Raw genomic sequence first — 18701 nt, forward strand, 5'->3', positions numbered from 1 at the left:
CCAGGCGTTCCAACATTTAGTTTTTATGTCTCCTTAGATTCCTCCTGGCTGTGACATTTTCTCAGACTTCCCTTGTTTGATGATCTTGACAGTTTTGAGGAGTAATATCAGATATTTTGTGGGCTGTCATTCGGTTTGGGTTTTTCTGAAGTTTTTCTTATGGTTAGATTAGAGTTACAGGGTTTTGGGGAAGAACACCACAGTAGAGGTGTTGTCAACACATCCTATCAAGGGAACATACTATGAATATTAATATTCATGATTACTTATTAAATTAATAAATATTAATTTATTTATTGCTGTTAATAACCTTGATCATGTGGCTAAGATCTAAGATAGTGTTTCTTAGATTTCTCTACTGTAAAACTGTGAAGGGCACCCTCCCTCCCAAATTACTTTTTCAGGGCACCTGGGTGACTCAGTTAAGTGTCCAACTTTTGATTTCAGCTCAGGTCTTGATCTCAGGGTAATGACTTCTAACTCTGCATTGGGCTCCACATTGGGCCTGGAGCCTACTTAAAAAAATTTTTTTCTAGTTAATTTTTCTTTCTTTTCCTGTATTCCCTTTCTGTGTAGTTGTCCTTTGTCCTTGATCTTCCACTGAATTTTGGAGGAATAACTAAGCTATCCAGCTGTCTGTCATCAGAGTCAAGAAAGGATAATGAACAGAGAGTGTGTCATTTGAAGAAATCTTTTCATAGCTTAGAGAATTTTTAAAAATCAACATGACTTTTTAAACTTTTTGGTGGGAAGCAGAATGCTGAAGACAACATCTTTTTTGTTATGACCTAGCACATCAAGATCTTTCCAGCTATCCAGAGCCAAAAGCTCTACTGGTAATAATTTTGTTTCATTAGGACTATTTCCTAAACAAATAATCACATCTTCCAAAATCACTGAGTAATCCAGCAGAAAAGCTAATTTACTTTTGGAGTTGGGCAGCAAAAAAAAAAGTTATTGGTCATATCAGATGTCTGTGGGAAGGCCATGATATCTTTAGAAGTTGGAAAGTTCTGGAACGATCTGAAAATAACTGTGCAGAGTGTCATTGTTTCTCTTACTATGTAAATGATACCTTAAAAATGATGAACAATTGATGAAGTTTTGCTGTCCTGCATCTGTTAGGAAAGTTTAGTCTTAGGTTCTCTATTGCCCTTTCTTGAGCCTGTGTGTGGTAACGTGTCCAGGAAATGTCAAAACACATAAGGGAGTGTGATACTGATACCTGGCACCAAGTATAACCAAAACAGCTAACCAGGAGAGTCTGTTCTGGAAAAGATCACACAATCCTTCCCTCGGCTTAGGTCCCAGGTGTCAGTGTTGACATTGAAATAGGATGTGGAATTTTTAACAATAATATTAGTGTACTCACAGGCATTAGATTCTGCTTTTTAGCATTGTTTTGCGTCTAAATACTTTATACATTTAAAAAAATTAACCATTATGTGTAAATATGTTCTTAGAATGCCAGTTCTATGGAGATGAGAGATGGATTTTATCAATGGGTAAATATCAGACCATATAACAAGAGGACACCCTTGCCTTTCAAATACACTGCCAGGGGCAGCCCCGGTGGCGCAGCGGTTTAGCGCCGCCTGCAGCCCAGGGCATGATCCTGGAGACCCTGGATCGAGTCCCACGGCAGGCTCTCTGCATGGAGCCTTGCTTCTCCCTCTGCCTGTGTCTCTGCCTCTCTCTCTCTGTCTCTATGAATAAATAAATAAAATTCTTAAAAAAAAAAATACACTGCCAGCTTCCTTCCATTCTTTGTCCTAAAAACAGATCACTGATCTCACTGTTCTAATATTTTTTTTTGTGAATGAGAAGGCCGAATTAATTCTACCTATGAATCTTTCAAATGTCTTGATTACCATAATGTATTAAAATCTGTCCATGTTGAAAATTCTGCATTCTTTAACTTGTACTTTACTTGGTCCAACTCATGAGCCTTTCTTAAAACCCCATTAAGCCTATTCTTATTTATTTATTCATTCATTCATTTAAAAAATATTTCATTTATTCATGAGAGAGGCAAAGACATAGGCAGAGGGAGAAGCAGGCTTCATTTTTTTTTAAATGATTTTATTTATTTATTCATAGAGACGGGGGGGGGGGCAGAGGCACAGGCAGAGGGAGAAGCAAGCTCCATGCAGGGAGCCTGATGTGGGACTCGATCCAGGGTCCCCAGGATCAAACTCCGGGCTGCAGGCAGCGCTAAACTGCTGCACCACTGGGGCTGCCCGAGAAGCAGGCTTCATGCAGGAGGCCCAGTATGGGACTCGATCCTGGAACTCCGGGATCATTCCCTGAACCAAAGGCAGATGCTTAACCGCTGAGCCACCTGGGTATCCCTCGCCTTTTCTTATTTTAGATAGAAATCATAGTGTCACTGTGCATTAGCAGTGACTTTCATTACAATTCTGGGCTTTCATATCTACGCAATGCTATCGTGTCTACCTACCATCTTGACAGTTTTTGGTTGCTCTTTGGTTTCCTGTGCAGTAAAATGCTCAGACCATTTAGTGCTTCTGTTTTCTCTCGGGTATCCACATACCCTCCCCTCCCCCAACAGCACTTGATGTTTTATGAGCACAATAAACTTCATTTTGCATGATGTCTTATCCCTGTGTATCTCCATTGCTATAGAGATTTATTGATTTTATTTTGTGTGCTGAATGGAATTGCAGGCTAATCTTATTTGGGGGAACACCAAAGACACTATCCTAGAGTCATTTCTGACTCCTTCTCCATGGATGACACTGTTGGTTCCTGGGACACTCGGCTGCCTTGTACCAGCTCCTGCCCAGTGCATATTGTTTGGAAGTTTATTCTCTATACAGTCAGGATTGGGCCAGTTTCTCAACTTTCCCAGCTTTTGTGACTTTTGTAAAGAATCTACTGAGTCGTTTTCCTTGGTGAGTGAGGGTTGTGATGGGTCATTTATTAATTTGAAATATCAACTTAAATCCTTGGAGACTGCCTTGTATTTTCAAAGCTTAGAAGCTACCTTGCATCTCTTTGGAAAACGTACTTCTGAACTGTTGTTTTAATTAATCCTACTTTTCACATAATCAATGCTCCTGATAATTTCCTCCGTTCCATAATTCTCTCTAGAAGTGGTTTTGGGCTATAGATTTTTGTATTTGATTTGTTGGCTTTTATGCTGTGTTCCTTTTTTGCCTTCTTTCCCATTTTAGTAAGGTTTCTGAAATCCATTGCCCAATCTTTTTTTTTTTTTTTTTTTTTTTTTTTTTTTTTTTTTTATGATAGGCACACAGTGAGAGAGAGAGGCAGAGACACAGGCAGAGGGAGAAGCAGGCTCCATGCACCGGGAGCCCGACGTGGGATTCGATCCCGAGTCTCCAGGATCGCGCCCTGGGCCAAAGGCAGGCGCCAAACTGCTGCGCCACCCAGGGATCCCTCCATTGCCCAATCTTAAAACATTTCTTGCTGTTTGATTTAAATGTGTGAGTTAGGGATCCCTGGGTGGCGCAGCGGTTTAGCGCCTGCATTTGGCCCAGGGCGCGATCCTGGAGACCCAGGATCAAATCCCACGTCGGGCTCCCGGTGCATGGAGCCTGCTTCTCCCTCTGCCTGTCTCTGCCCCTCTCTCTCTCTCTCTCTCTGAACTATCATAAATAAATAATTAAATAATTAAAAATAATAATAATAATAAAAAAATATAAATAAATGTGTGAGTTATAGCATTATTGCATTTTATGTGAGGAATGTGTTCTTGAAGACATATAATGAATTTTCTGGCAATGAATTAGTGATCTTTCTGTTTACTGGTGAAATCAGTGGGTGACGCCATGTGACAGTGGTATAAACATGGTTGATAGTTCATTCTATCGCTTTGACAGTAGCTATTCATTTTAAGTGCACAACTCAAGACTTTTTAAAGTATGTATACAGGGGCACTTGGGTGGCTCAGTCAGTTGAACATCTGTCTCTTTTTTTTTCTTTTTTTTTAATTCATGATAGATAACAGAGAGAGGCAGACATAGGCAGAGGAAGAAGCAGGCTCCCTGTGGGGAGCCTGATGAGGGACTTAATTCCAGGACCTTCAGTATCATGCCCTGAGCCAAAGGCAGCCGCTCAACTACTGAGTCACTCAGGTGCCTCCAACATCTGACTCTTGATTTCAGCTCCACTTTTTTGCAAATCTTAAAATATATATATATGTAGGTGCACCTGGGTGACTCGGTTAGGTGTCTACCTCTTGATTTTAGCTCAGGTACTGATCTCAGAATCCTGAGATCAAGCCCCAGGGTGGAGCCTGCTTAAAATTCACCCTCTTCCTCCCCCTCCCCCTCTGCCCTTCTCCCCTCAACACATGTGCTCTCTAAAAAAATTTTTTTGAATAAATAAAACTCATCAATTAAAAAAAATTTATATAGCCATGTGATTAGCATCCAGATCAAGATACAAAATACTTCTATTACCTCAGAAAGTTCCCTTATGCCCTTTCCTGTCAATACCACTTCCTGCAGAGGTAACCACCTTTTAACGTCTAAGAGATTTGAGATTCGTCTTGGTTTGTTTGAGATTCATCTGTGTGGTTGCATTTATCAGTGGTTTATTCCTTCTCATTGCTATGAGTGTTCCATAATGGGAATATACTACTTTTTTTTTTTTTTAAACACATCCTCCTGTTGATGGATACTTGGGTTATTTCTGCTTTGAATATAGTTGCAGTCAACATTCTTATATAAGTTTATTTGTGGACATATCACTCGTTTCTTATTTAAGACCTACTTGTCAACTTTAAGAAATATTCTAGGGGCGGCACCTGGCTGATTCATTCCATAGGGCAATGGTACTCTTTTTAAGATTTGTATTTATTCATGAGAGAGAGAGAGAGAGAGAGGCAGAGACATAGGCAGGGAGAGAAGCAGGCTTCATGCAGGGAGCCTGATGTGGGACTCAATCCCGGAACTCCAGGATCATGCCCTGGGTGGAAGGCAGGCACTTAACTGCTGAGCCACCCAGGCGTCCCAAGTGTAATGTCACTCTTAATCTTAGGATTGTAAGCTTAAGCCCCACATTGGGTGTGGAGATTATTTAAAAATAATAATAATAAAAATCTTCTTGAAAAAGTAATATTCTAGATAACAGTGAGAATCCCAAGAGAGTTCTCTGCTCGCTTAGTCCTGCTCTTAGTAGGAAGATGTGATAATGTAACTAAATATTATAGAGGGTTGGGGAGGAAAGGCTACTTGTCTAATAATTAAAGGTATTGCTCAGGGCAGCCCAGGTGGCTCAGTGGTTTAGCACCGCCTTCAGCCCAGGGCCTGATCCTTGAGACCCGGGATCGAGTCCCACATCGGGCTTCCTGCATGGAGCCTGCTTATCCCTCATCCTGTGTCTCTGCCTCTGTGTGTGTGTGTGTCTATGTGTCTCTCATGAATAAGTAAATAAAATCTTAAAAATAAATAAAGGTACTGCTCATACTGAGGGCCTCCCCACCTAAAGTAATGGGAGGAATGTTTTGGGAGAGGGAGGGAGGCTAGTTGGTAACACCATTAAGAGCTTAGTTTTTGTGCCAGGCAAAAACACAGGTTTGCATCAGATATCTGTTGCTTAGTAACTTGTGACCTTAAACGGGTTATTTAACATCTCATTTGCCTCACCTTTAGAATAGAGATGGTAATACCTACCTTTCTTAGTTTCTGTTCAGATTACATACCATACAGATGTATTCAGATGGAGAAGGGGAATATAGAATCTGATTAGGTGGACACCTTTATATATACTGAAGTACCAGCTAAGGCGTGGGGAGTGGTCAGAAGTTATCCTTAAGTTCCCAAAGCTTGAAAAGTGATTGCATTCATCCCTCTGTTGATTCACTTTCATTCCCTTACTTTATTGAGTGTTTATGGCTGGTGCTGTGCTAGCTATAGCAGGTACAAGCGTGAATAAGGTGCAAGGTCTATTGGGGGAAGATAGACAATAAACCAGTCAGTACAAAGAAAACAAAGTCTTAAGAAGAGAATAACTGGTGGTTCCAGGGAGCAGATGGTGGTGTTTAAAATAAGTTATAGGGGCCTCTGGGTGGCTCAGTCAGTTAAGCAGCTGACTCTTGATTTCGGCTCAGGTCATGACCTCAGGGTCATGGGATGGAGCCCCATGTCAGACTGAGCTCAGCACAGAATCTGCTTGTCCCTCTCCCTCTGCTCCTCCCCCTACTCTCCCTCTCCCACTCCCTGCCCCTGTCTAACTCTAAAATAAATAAATAAATAAATAAATAAATAAATAAATAAATAAATAAATAAATAAATAAAATCTTTAAAAAGTAAAATAAGTAAAATAAGTTATAAACTGTGTCAACCCAGGACTTCTGTATGGACACATCTTATTTGTGAGGAGAGAAATAGTACACTAATGATTTGGATTCTCTTCACAATTTGTTACAATTTATTTTTAAGGCCAATTATGTGTTTTTATTAAGATGACGTGTTTTTGATTAAAATGACTGTGAAGGGACGCCTGGGTGGCTCAGCGGTTGAGTATCTGCCTTTGGCTCAGGTCCTGGATCCTGAGTCCTGGGATTGAGTACCCCATCGGGCTCCCCACAAGGAGCCTACTTCTTCCTCTGCCTATGTCTGTGCATCTCTCTCTGTGTCTCTCATGAATAAATGAATAAAATCTTTATAAAGTAAAATAAAATAAGATGACTGTGAAGTATTTTAAGCATTTTTCTGTTTCCACAGAAGGAAGGCACCCAGGTACCCAGATACCACTTTCATGGACTGATCTCTAGTGAAGGAGGCATAGGATAGTAGTTAAGTGACTACTTCTGAGTTCTTCGTTATATTAGCTCCTTCCTGATCCCTGGTTAATCTTCTTTATGAGTTGGTGATTTCTCCTTATCTCCTCCAGCCATTTGCAGCCCTGGAAACAACCTGGATCTGTGGTGGTCTCAGGAGATGTGCATGAGAACAGAGCCAGTGGGTTCCCCTAGAAAAGGAAGGAATCCTTCCTGTTTGTTTATAAAATTAAAGTCCTGGGATTTTTCCAGAATACATGCTTTTCTAAGGTGGGTACACATTCTCTCCTGCTGGAGAGAAGAGTGGGAAAATTGCATAGCATAAATCCGGGTAAACCTTAGTCTTCCAGGGGAGAGAATAAATAAGATTATACCACATTTCAGTTTGGCTCTCTTCCGCCTGACTAGGATTTTCCTGTTTTGACACCACGCCAGAAACTTTATGACTAGCAACATTGTTTTCACTTAAAAACAGAGCCACTTCAAAGAGTACCCACTCTCCAACCCCCATTAGAACTGCAATTAGCAAGTTATCAGATTAAACAGACTGTAGACCTCCTCTCTTCCTGGAGAAATTGAATCAAAAGACTACTTGAAATGGTAACAAGGAACTATTATTGGTTTCATGTTGTTAATTTTTAGCTGATAAGTGCTGTCCTATTCATCAAGTGGCCTTTCACGTGGGTTTATTTAGAAGTGAAAACAGTGCCAATAGGGAATTTCTTTTTGTTGACGCATATGGTATATGCAGGCATACGGGATCTAAACATTTCTCACGCACAGTACAAAAGTTCCTTTTGTTTTAGATGTTCTATAAGTGACCCAAGGAGTGATGTTTTTTAAAATATGGGTATAATTATAATAATGAAAACGCATGCCCCAAAGCCTAAAATCCAGACAGGCTTTGTCTAATATCAGTGAGTTGTTTTGATATCAGTAACTTTCTGGCCATTTTGCAACTAAAGAATGAAATAGGAAAAGGTGGGGGGAGGCATAAGGGAAACACCCAAAAAAGTGTTTGGCCTTACCCCTGCTGAGTGACTGGATGATGCCTCCAGGATAAATTGTGATTAACTGGAGCCACTGCTTATCCCAACTTGGGAGGGATCTTTAACCATTTGGTTTCCAGGGTTGAGTTTAGTTCAGCATTTTCATAAGAAATAGTTCTTGCTCTTTAGGATAGTATAATCTTACTGAGAGACTCTAAATGGATAATTTCAACACTGTGTGCTAAATTCTGGGATTGAGATAAATACAGGATGTCCCTTCCCTATGTACCCTTTCTGATGGTGGAACAGAAGGCTAGCTGAGGACAAAGCACAAGCCCAGGACAGCACACTGACAAGTCCTTGAAACAGGCAGAGGGACATGCCTCTAGGGACTCAAATGCCTTGAGGTTCAGATTTTGCTAAAGGCAAGAGGTAATCTTAGCCTGACCCCCAGGATCCTGTGAGTCTACTTTACCATATAAAAATTCCTTTAGAAATTTCCTTTATCTCGGAATCCCTGGGTGGCGCAGCCGTTTAGTGCCTGCCTTTGGCCCAGGGCATGATCTTGGAGTCCCAGGATCAATTCCCACATCGGGCTCCCTGCATGGAGCCTGCTTCTCCCTCTGCCTGTGTCTCTGCCTCTCTCTCTCTGTGTGTATCTCTCATGAATGATTAAATAAAATCTTTAAATTTTTTTTAATTAAAAAAAAAAAAGAAATCTCCTTTATCTCTAAACCCCCCAAGATACTTGTTGGCAATCATCCCCCAAGCACAAGACCCACTGATAAACATCTGAAGGGTCTCATGACTCAGGTTTTATTAGCCGGTAATAAGTGACCTTTCCCCAACAATAGCCCCCTCAAGGTCCTAGAAACCTTGCTTCCAAAATTCTTTAGAGAGTATGCTATCCCTAAACCTCTCCCAATCGTCCACCCCTCACAGGCCCTGGGGTAGCAGCTCTTCCTGCCCCTGGGGCCTGTCCCTGTACTTTAATAAAACCACCATTTTGCACCAAAGACGTCTCAAGAATTCTTTCTTGGTCATCGGCTCCAGACCTCACCCCACCAAGCCTTACCTATATTCCAAAACTTCATCACCTTCCACTCCAAGAGGCTCTTTAACCCAGCTTGGGAGGGATGTGCTGGCAGAGGTCCCAAAGAAGGCCATGCCTGTGCAGAAGAATTTGTGTTTTGCATCCAGTACTGTGTTCTTTATAAACTTAAATCTCTAAGACTGAATTTAAACAGCATACTTGACTAGAACCAAGTTCTAGAAAGCAGTCTAGGGGTTCTGTAATGACTTTGCCAAAGAGTAACTTTATATTTGCTTCCTGCTTTATATAAGATAAACACTATATTTTTGTATCTTCTGAGAGCATCTCTATAAATGCAAAGACTGATTGTAATTATCATTGGGCATGTTGATGACAAATTGGAAATATTTCCATTATCACAAGAGAGATTGAGATCTGTTCCAGGTAGAACCCCTGTGGACCTTGGCTGTGTACTTTGGAGACCATTCTAACAGTTGTCTTTCAGTATTTACAGCCAAGACAGACTTTATACTTAGGAATTATAAAATGTTCTCAATTTTCCTTTTGCCTCTCCATTCCTCAAATGATAAAACTGTGAAACATGCTTTTCTTGTTTCTGTGACAAAAGCATTACCTATAAAATCAACAGTTTAGAGATATAAGCAGTTAAATTATAACTCTACCAGTTTTTCTTTGAAGGATTTCTTGCCTCTAAGTTATAAGTGCCAGCCTGTCCCCTCCTGCCCTCTAGGTTTTCTGATTCAGATGCTAATGCGGTGTTCTGGGAAATGCCTTTCCAAGTTATTCTTTTCCTGAACTCTGAACTCTTGCTGTCAAGGTCAGTCACTTCACACACTACCATAATGACAGCTCTATCAAGCCAAAGGCTTGGTCAGCTTCCCAAGACCCAGTTTGGATTCTCTCAGCAAAAATTATGTCTCCTACTCCCTTTGCACACAACTCAAGGCTCCTGGCTGCCACAGAGAAGTAGTACCCACACAAGAGAAAACTGGGAGGTAGGATTGTTGGTCTGTCTGGTCTCACTTTGCCCTGGAGGCCAGTTCTGTGTGTGGGAAGGACTTAGGGTGCTGCCTATGGAGCTGGGAGGGAGTGCCTTTCTTTGGATCTACCCTGTGAAAATGTGAGTGCATGTGAAGTCTGAAAGCATCCAAAGGAAAGCCTTTTGATTGCCAGTTAAGAACCAATTTAGACCAAGCCCTCTTTAAAAAGCAGATTACATACCAGAACATTCTGGAATTCCAGGAGCAAAGTAAAGATTTTGTCCAGTACTTTTCTTCTGGATTTGTTGGCGAGTCCCATGGTTAAAAATTTCATGCTCATAGTTGTTTCTTTACCTCCAGTAAGCCCCTAATTCCTAGTCTTCAGTCTTTCTGTTTTCAGAATTGCATAGAACCATTAGCAGGTACCTATGTTGCTCTAAGTCTTAAAGTGATTTCCCTGAAGGCCAATAGGGAGAACGCTTTTTTTTCCCTATTCTTTATTTTGCAAACTCTTGAGTTCAGTGACCTATAGATGAGGTGACTGGAGAAGTGTTTGTATACTGAACAGGTAAGTGTTCTTTTCAACACCCTTGTGAGCAAAGTGTTTGTCAGGGAAAACCCATTTTGGACCCTTGTCCTCTATTAACCAAAATGAAGGGTTCCATATAGTCATGTACTGAGTATTCATAGAAAAAAACTCTTTATGGAGCACCTGGTGGCATAGTCAGTTGAGTGTCCAACTCTTGGTTTTCTCATGGGTGATGGGATCAAGGCCCAAGTGGGCTTTGCACTCAGCGGGGAGTTTATTTGATATTCTCTCCCTCTGCCCTCCCCATCCCCTGCTTGTGCACACATGCAGTCTTTCTCTCAAGTAAGTAAATCTTAAAAAAGGGAGGGAGGGAGGGAGAGGAAACTGTATATATCTGTGTTAATGTCATTTTGGAGCATTATCTAACAGGTTTTACTCAAGGATGGTTTAACTCTACAACATGGTTCTCGAAGACTAGTCCCCAAACATGAACATCACCTGGAAGCTGGTTAGAAATTTAACTTCTGGGTCCCCACCCCATATCTACTAAATAGGAAAGGCAGATGTGAGGCCCAGTGATGTGCATTGTAACAAGTCCTCCATCTTCTTTAAAATAAGCTGGAATCTGGGCAGCCTGGGTGGCTCAGTGGTTTAGCGCCACCTTCGGCCCGGGACCTGATCCTGGAGACCCTGGATCAAGTCCCGCATTGGGCTCCCTGCATGGAGCCTGCTTCTCCCTCTGCCTGTGTCTGCCTCTCTCTCTGTTTCTCATGAATAAATAAATAAAATCTTAAAAAAAAAAAAAAAAAGCTAGAATCTGGGGCACCCCGGGTGGCTCAGCAGTTTAGTGCCACCTTCAGCCCAGGGCATGATCCTGAGGACCCGGGATCGAGTACCACATCGGGCTCCCTGCATGGAACCTGCTTCTCCCTCTGCCTGCGTCTCTGCCTCTCTCTCTGTGTCTCATAAATAAAATAAATAAAACCTTTAAAAAATAATAATAGGGGATCCCTGGGTGGCTCAGCGGTTTAGCGCCTGCCTTTGGCCCAGGGTGGGATCTGAGTCCCGGGTTCGAGTCCCATGTCAGGCTCCCAGCATGGAGCCTGCTTCTCTCTCTGTCTGTGTCTGTGCCTCTCTCTCATTCTGTGTCTATCATGAATGAATGAATGAATGAATAAATAAATCTAAAAAAATAAGCTGGAATTTGAGAACTAACATTCTAGGGGGATGATGGCTGTTATTTATAACATCTTAATAAACCTATAATATTAATGAAGACTGATCATGGAAGAGATGTAGAAATAATCTGTTCAGTCACGCATAAAATTATAGGCATCCCTAATTAAAACCGGTGCTTGTTTTATCTTGCATCAAACATTCGAGCTGCTCTTCTAGCCCTTGGTTCTGTGTGAATAGAAACTACAGTTGTGGGAAAGTGGCAAAGAATTTGAAATTGCTTCACTGTTTTACCATCTTCTTTGCAAAAGTAAACAAAAAACTTGCCTTGTAATTCTGGCACTTTCACATGTGAAAGTCCCTGATTTCATAGGAACCTTGAGAAGCATCTGAACTAATAAAGCAATTTTAAGGAATGTTAGTTTTGTGTAGCGATGCCTGTTGTGATTATCCAGTTTCCCACAGCTGCCTTTTTGGGTTTTGTGCCTTGTTCAGAGATTTGCTCCATTGATCATATCTGCTGTGTGATTATGTTTGGGGAATAAAGCCTGTGAGGCTAACTGTTGGCTATGGGGGAATAGGCCCAAGGAATGTGGTTTGATATGGACACATTCAGTTCTATGGTGTTAATGAGAACCTGCATGGGAGCGACCCCCTTTCTTCCTCTACTTTTGTGATACAATGATATTTCACTCTGTCTAGAGGCTCAGTAGCCACATTATTTTGAAGTTAAGCCGAGAGATGTCCAAATGAATATAAATCCTTCATCTATCAATTTTCTTGAGGGAAGGGGATTTATTTCCTCATATGTCACCCTGGTGATGGGCCTCATAACTGGGGGCGGGGTCTCCTGTTGTTAAAGTACTTTATAATGTACCAGATTTCCAATAAACCATTCTCTAGTGTGGTAGGCAGGTGTGCGTTAATAAAAATTTATTAAACAAATTAATACTATTCTAGCTACTGTAGGAGATGAATTGCATGCATGAATGTACAGTCCTTCAAAGTTTTGGACCTCACATTTTGTCTAGAGTTAGTTCATATTAAAAGTTATTTATCTAATGGTGTGGTCATGTTTTGGGGTTTGTTTTTGTTTTTTGTTATTTTAGAAAATTTTAAGTACCCTTGAAATAACTTGCTTTTCTTGTGACTATAAAACAATAGATAAAGGTATGTAATTTAAATACAAGTTTTCTTGTTTTCGAAATTCTAGTACACACTTATTGTTTTGCTTTCCAGAACTCCGCTTGGCTAAAAGGACCATTTTTTCTTCAAGCTATGGAAATTAACAAAATTCATCAACCTTTGCAGTCTCTGACCTCATGATAAATTTGTGAAACTTGCATTAAGATCATTCGGAGGGGAGTTAAAGACTCTCTGCTTTAAACAAATTCAAAATATGAAGGCACCTGGATGGCTCAGTCGGTTTAGCCTCTGCCTTCAGCTCAGGTCATGATCTCAGGGTCCTGGAATTGAGCCCCAAGGTGGGCTTCCTGCTCAGTAGGGAGTCTCTTTCTCCCTCTCATTCTACTCCTCTCCCTCCCCTTAGCCCTTCTGCATCCTGCTCATGCTCTCTCTCTCAAATAAAATTCAGAAAAGAATGAAATATGTAGATTCTTAGAAATGAACAAATTAGAGACTTTTTACCGAGGCTTTACACTATTGATTCTTTTTTTTTTTAATTTTATTTATTTATTCACGATAGACATAGAGGCAGAGATACAGGCAGAGGGAGAAGCAGGCTCCATGCCAGGAGCCTGACGCGGGACTCGATCCCAGGACTCCAGGATCGCGCCCTGGGCCAAAGGCAGGCGCCAAACCGCTGAGCCACCCAGGGATCCCTACACTATTGATTCTCAAAGTAACAAGAATTTAAAAGTATCAAATTTGCAACATATGCAAACATTATGTGCATAATTGGATCATAGAAAATTTGATGCACCAATATCTTTGACCTCTCCTTCCTAAACTAACTAGGGCTTATATGTTGAATTTTGTCCCCCCCCCCATTTGTTTTTGCATGGTGATTCTTTCCCACTTTGCTTACAAACTTTGGTGGAGGAACACAGTTAATTTTAGCTTTATGAACCTACTTAGTTGTCAAAATATTTAAGATGCTGAAATTAAAGTATGTATTTGTAACATGAAACAGACCTTGGAAATGCCGGATGAGGGTTCTCCCACTCCTTGAAGTGGGAAGTAAAGGGAAGGATTTTGGCTTTCTAAAAGATCAGGATATTTGAGAAATCACTTTGGAAAGTCTTTACCTAAAATAATCCTTAAGGATTAATTTGTCATTGTCACTGGCCCCAGTTTACCTTTTCTTGTAGAGTCCAGAGAACAAGTAAAGGATCCCATATGAGACAGAGAGTGTGTGACCCAGAGCCTTGTGGAGAAAAAGAGGTCCTAAGAAAAACTTTCTGTTCAGTTTACTTACCTCTTTTGTATACTCTTTCTCCATGGCTTACCTAATTAATTAAGATTTAGGAAAGTGTTTTTTCAGCTTTGAAACACTCTGACCTTTTATAGTATCTGATTTGCTTGTGGCAACCACTCAGAAAGAATGTATCTGTATGCATGAAGAGCAGTTTAATATAATGGCTAAGGGGCAGCCCAGGTGGCGCAGCGGTTTAGCACTGCCTGCAGCCCAGGGCATAATCTTGGAGACCCTGGATCGAGTCCCACGTCGGGCTCCTTGCATGGAGCCTGCTTCTCCCTCTGCCTGTGTCTTTGCCTCTCTCTCTCTAGCTGTGTCTCTATGAATAAATAAAATCTTTAAAAATAATAATAATATAATGGCTAAGAAAGAGAATGAGTTTTAAATCTAGACTAAAATTAGAATCCTAATTCCACCACTTACTAGTTCTGTGACCTTGAGTAAATTATTTAAATGAGCCATGCCTCAGTATTCTCTGTAAAATGGGAATAAAACTAGGAGGGTGTTTTTAGGGAAGGATTAAGTCAGCTTTTGCATGCAAAGTACTTAGATATGCCTAGCATATGATAAATATTATCAATATTAGTCACGATCATTAGTAGTAGCAGTAGTTAATAGTAATTATTGCAATTTCTCTCTCTTTAAAAAAAAAAAAAATTCTCTTAAAAATCAAGTTACCCAGGGCTCCTGGGTGGCCCAGTTGAGTACCTGACTCTTAGTTTCAGCTCGGGTCATGATCTCAAGGTCATAAGATCGAGCCCTGAGTGGGGCTCTGCACTGAGCAGGAGTCTGCTTAAGATACTTCCCCGCCTACCTATCCCTCCCTGTCTGCTTGTCCCCCCACCTACACTACCTACACATATACCACCACCACCACCCTGTACACGCACACACGTGCTCTCTCTCTCAAATAAATAAATAAATAAAATCTTCAAAAAAATCTAATCACCCGTCCTTTCCTACCACCTTCCCCATACCCCCTAAACATAGGCTCACAGTCAGTTGCCGCTTTCAGTTTTCACCTAATAAGGAATGGATATTGATTGTTCTAAAACAAATAAAGAGCCACATAATTTTTAATTGCCACATAGTATTTTTTACATGAATATTCTTTAGTCTACTTTAAGACTTCAAATGAGCATCTTTTTATTTATTTCTTTTTTCATTTTGCCCAGCAATCATTTCTAAGGATTAATCCTTAGAAATGGAATTACTCCTCCCCTTGCTTGTGCTTTCTTTCTCTCTCAAATAAATAAATAAAATCTTTAAAAAAAATGAAATTACTGATTGAAAGTATATGCAGGGCAGCCCAGGTGGCTCAGTGGTTTGGCACTGCCTTCAGCTCAGGGTGTGATCCTGAAGACCCTGAATCAAGTCCCATGTTGGGCTCCCTGCATGGAGCCTGCCTCTCCCTCTGCCTGTGTCTCTCTCTGCCTCTCTCTGTGTCTCTCATGAATAAATCTTTAAAAAAAAAAAAGAAAAGGGGGATCCCTGGGTGGCGCAGCGGTTTGGCGCCTGCCTTTGGCCCAGGGCGCGATCCTGGAGACCCGGGATCGAATCCCACGTCAGGCTCCCGGTGCATGGAGCCTGCTTCTCCCTCTGCCTATGTCTCTGCCTCTCTCTCTCTCTGTGTGACTATCATAAATAAATAAAAATTTTAAAAAAAAATTAAAAAAAAGAAAAGAAAGAAAGTATATGCACTTAACTTTTTTTTTTTTTTGAGATTTATTTATTTGAGAGAGTAAGCTTGAGAGTGTGGGGGAAGGGTCAGAGGGAGAGAGAGAAAGGATCTTAAGCAGGCTTCACTCTCAGTACCGTGTCGAGGCACATAGGACTGAACTCACCACCCTGAAATCATGACCTGAACTGAAATCAAGAGCTGGCCATTTAACCCACTGAGCCACCTAGACGCTCTGCACTTAAAATTTTTTAATATAAATTTGATACAAATGGCCAATTAAAAATTGTTTCCATGATTTTTTAAAAATTTAATTAATTTAATTTTCTAAAGTAAGTTCTAGACTGGGGATCCCTGGGTGGCTCAGCGGTTTAGCACCTGACTTTGGCCCAGGGTGTGATCCTGGAGTTCCAGGATCAAGTCCCACAATCAGACTCCCTGCATGGGAGCCTGCTTCTCCCTCTGCCTGTGTCTCTCTGCCCCCGCCCCCCGTCTCTCATCAATAAATAAATATTTAAATAAATAAACAAACAAACAAGCCAGCTAGCTCTTGGCCCAACATGGGGTTTTGAATGCAACGACCCCGAGGTCAGGAGTTGCATGCTCCTCCGACTGAGCCAGCCAGGTGCCCCTGATTCCATGTTTTGCTGTTTCAGGGACTCTTAGCCGCTACTTCATTTTATTTTTTAAGTTTTTATTTAAATTCCAATTAGTTAACATACAGTGTAATACTAGTTTCAGGAGTCTGTTCCTTGGTTGTCTCTACCTCCCCTGTCCCTGTTCATTTATTTCTTAAATTCCACATATGAGTGAAATATGGTATTTGTCTTTCTCTGACTGACTTCTCTCGGTCAGCATAATGCTCTCTAGCTCCATCCACGTCATTGTAAATGGTGCTGCTTCATTTTACACCCTTGATTTTATTTTATTTTATTTTTTCACTCTTGATTTTAAAAGCCAGAATTGCCATTATTTCAAATCCCAATCCAAATTTTAGCCTGGAAGGTTTTTAAGTAACAACTGCTGAATCTGTAACATGTTTTATTTGTTTTTTTCCAACTTTTTCATAGTATTTAGGAGTTCCAAGGTAATAGCAAGAACTTGAAGCATTGTTTGGTATTTTGCAAATTAAATCATTTTGGGGTAATACTAGCATTTTAACTACACCATTATATATTAGGTTTTCTAACCAGTTGGTCTAGGAAGCTTTCTTCTGGAAAGGCAAAAGTTTTAACTAGAAATCATAAGACTCTGAGGACAGCAGCCCCCTTAGTCATGATTCCAGTAGGGTATGAGGGTAGTGAGAGCAAAGCTCATGAAATACTTCAGTCAGTATTCTCTCAGTGCTGCTGAGTGACTGGAGAATCATTCCTAGAGAAGACTCATTTCTGTGATCAGATCCTGTTTGGATTGATGTCTATTCTGTTAGGAAAGTGTTCAAAATATGTTGCTGATGCTACAGAGTACTCTTAGATGCTTACTCCATATTCTGATGATTGTTACCTTCTCAGTAGATCATGGTAAGTTACTCTTCATTTGGATCCCAAGGAAGACAGCCTCTTGCTCTACTTTTTCAGCCTTGAGACTTTGTCATCAATACCATTAAAGCAGTTTAAGCAGGGCTTTTCAAACCATATTCCCCAAATCCTTTGCTGAAGGGGAAGGCCCAGCTCCTCACCTGAATGGGAGCACCTCAGCTGCTATCAGCTTAATATACTGTTGAGATTCCTTCTGCTTAACTTTTTTTTTTTTAATGGATCCTTCAGTGTTAACAAAACTTTTCTCCTTGAATATTACAGTATTTACTGACCCCTAGGTATTGAGGAAAATCTCTTTGGTCTTAAGCAAACTAAAGGTAGCATGTAGAGTAAGAGATTAGGAGAAATAGTGATTGTTATTTAAAAGACAGAAAAGGCTCTGAAAAATCATGCTTCTATGTGACGTTTCTTATTCCTAGGGTTTTCTAGCATAAACCAAATTTCTGATGTTTCAAAAATTGGTCACTATAGCTCAGAAGTCCAGCCTCGAGGGCCTTGGTAGCCACTGGTATAAAGCCTGTAGCTCCATTGGAATGCCTTCACATTGAGCCTGAAATTCTGCCCCCGTTTGTGCTCCTGAGGCCCACAGCTAGAGGTCTAGAGGTCACCATGCTAACATGTGACTCAGCACAAAGAACTCCACACTGCCTCTGTTTTAACCAAGTTTGCTGACAGCAGCTGTTTTTACATTGCATCCAGGTACTAGCCTGTATATGTACTCCCTAGATTCCTTATATGCTCTCCTGTATGGGGTCTAGTCAGCTTATTAAAGGGATGGTCAGAGACACCTGGGTGGCTCAGCGGTTTCGCACCTGCCTCCAGCCCAAGGCGTGATCCTGGGGTCCTGGGATCGAGTCCCACATCAGACTCCTTGCAGGGAGCCTGCTCTGCCTCTGCCTATGTCTCTGACACTCTCTGTGTGTCTCTCATGAATAAATGAATAAAGTCTTTTTTATAAAGAAAGAGAGAGAGAAAAGAAAGATGGTCAAGAGAGTCAACATTTATTGAGCATCTATTTGCTGTGTGCCAGGCAGTGTGCTATGTGCTTCAGGTGTATTATTTAATAATCAGAACAGCCTTATGAGATAGGTACTCTCATCTCTAATGTCAGGGAAGCAAAATAAGTAACTTTCCTCCAACTCCGGTCTCTCTGTTCTGATTATAAGATGTATACATGGAAAGTCATTGATACTATAAGAGTGATATATGGCAACAGATGGCAGCTACACTTGTGAACTTAGCATAGTATATAAACTTGTAGAATTCCCATGTTGTACACCTGAAACTAATATAACATTGTGCGTCAACTGTCCTAAAAAAAAAAGATGTATAGGGACACCTGGGTGGCTCAGTGGTTAAACGCCTGCCTTCGGCTCATGGCGTGATCCAGAGTCCTGGGATCGAGTCCTGCATCAGGCTCCCTGCATGGAGCCTGCTTCTCTCTCTGCCTATGTCTCTGCCTCTCTCTGTGTATCTCATGAATAAATAAATAAAACTAAAAAAAAAAAAAAAAGTATAAATTGGTGATGGTTTTCTGTCAGACCTGCAGAC

At 41.0% G+C, this 18701-nt stretch overlaps 1 protein-coding gene across 1 annotated transcript in view; it reads left to right on the plus strand.

Annotated features, from left to right (window-relative positions):
* The window catches only part of FBXO42 (F-box protein 42), a 100616-nt gene that overhangs the window by 73535 nt on the left and 8380 nt on the right, over nucleotides 1-18701 (plus strand). The window lies entirely within an intron of this gene.

This window comes from Canis lupus, chromosome 2 (genome assembly GCF_011100685.1).
Source record: "Canis lupus familiaris isolate Mischka breed German Shepherd chromosome 2, alternate assembly UU_Cfam_GSD_1.0, whole genome shotgun sequence".
Taxonomy (NCBI): Eukaryota; Metazoa; Chordata; class Mammalia; order Carnivora; family Canidae; genus Canis; species Canis lupus.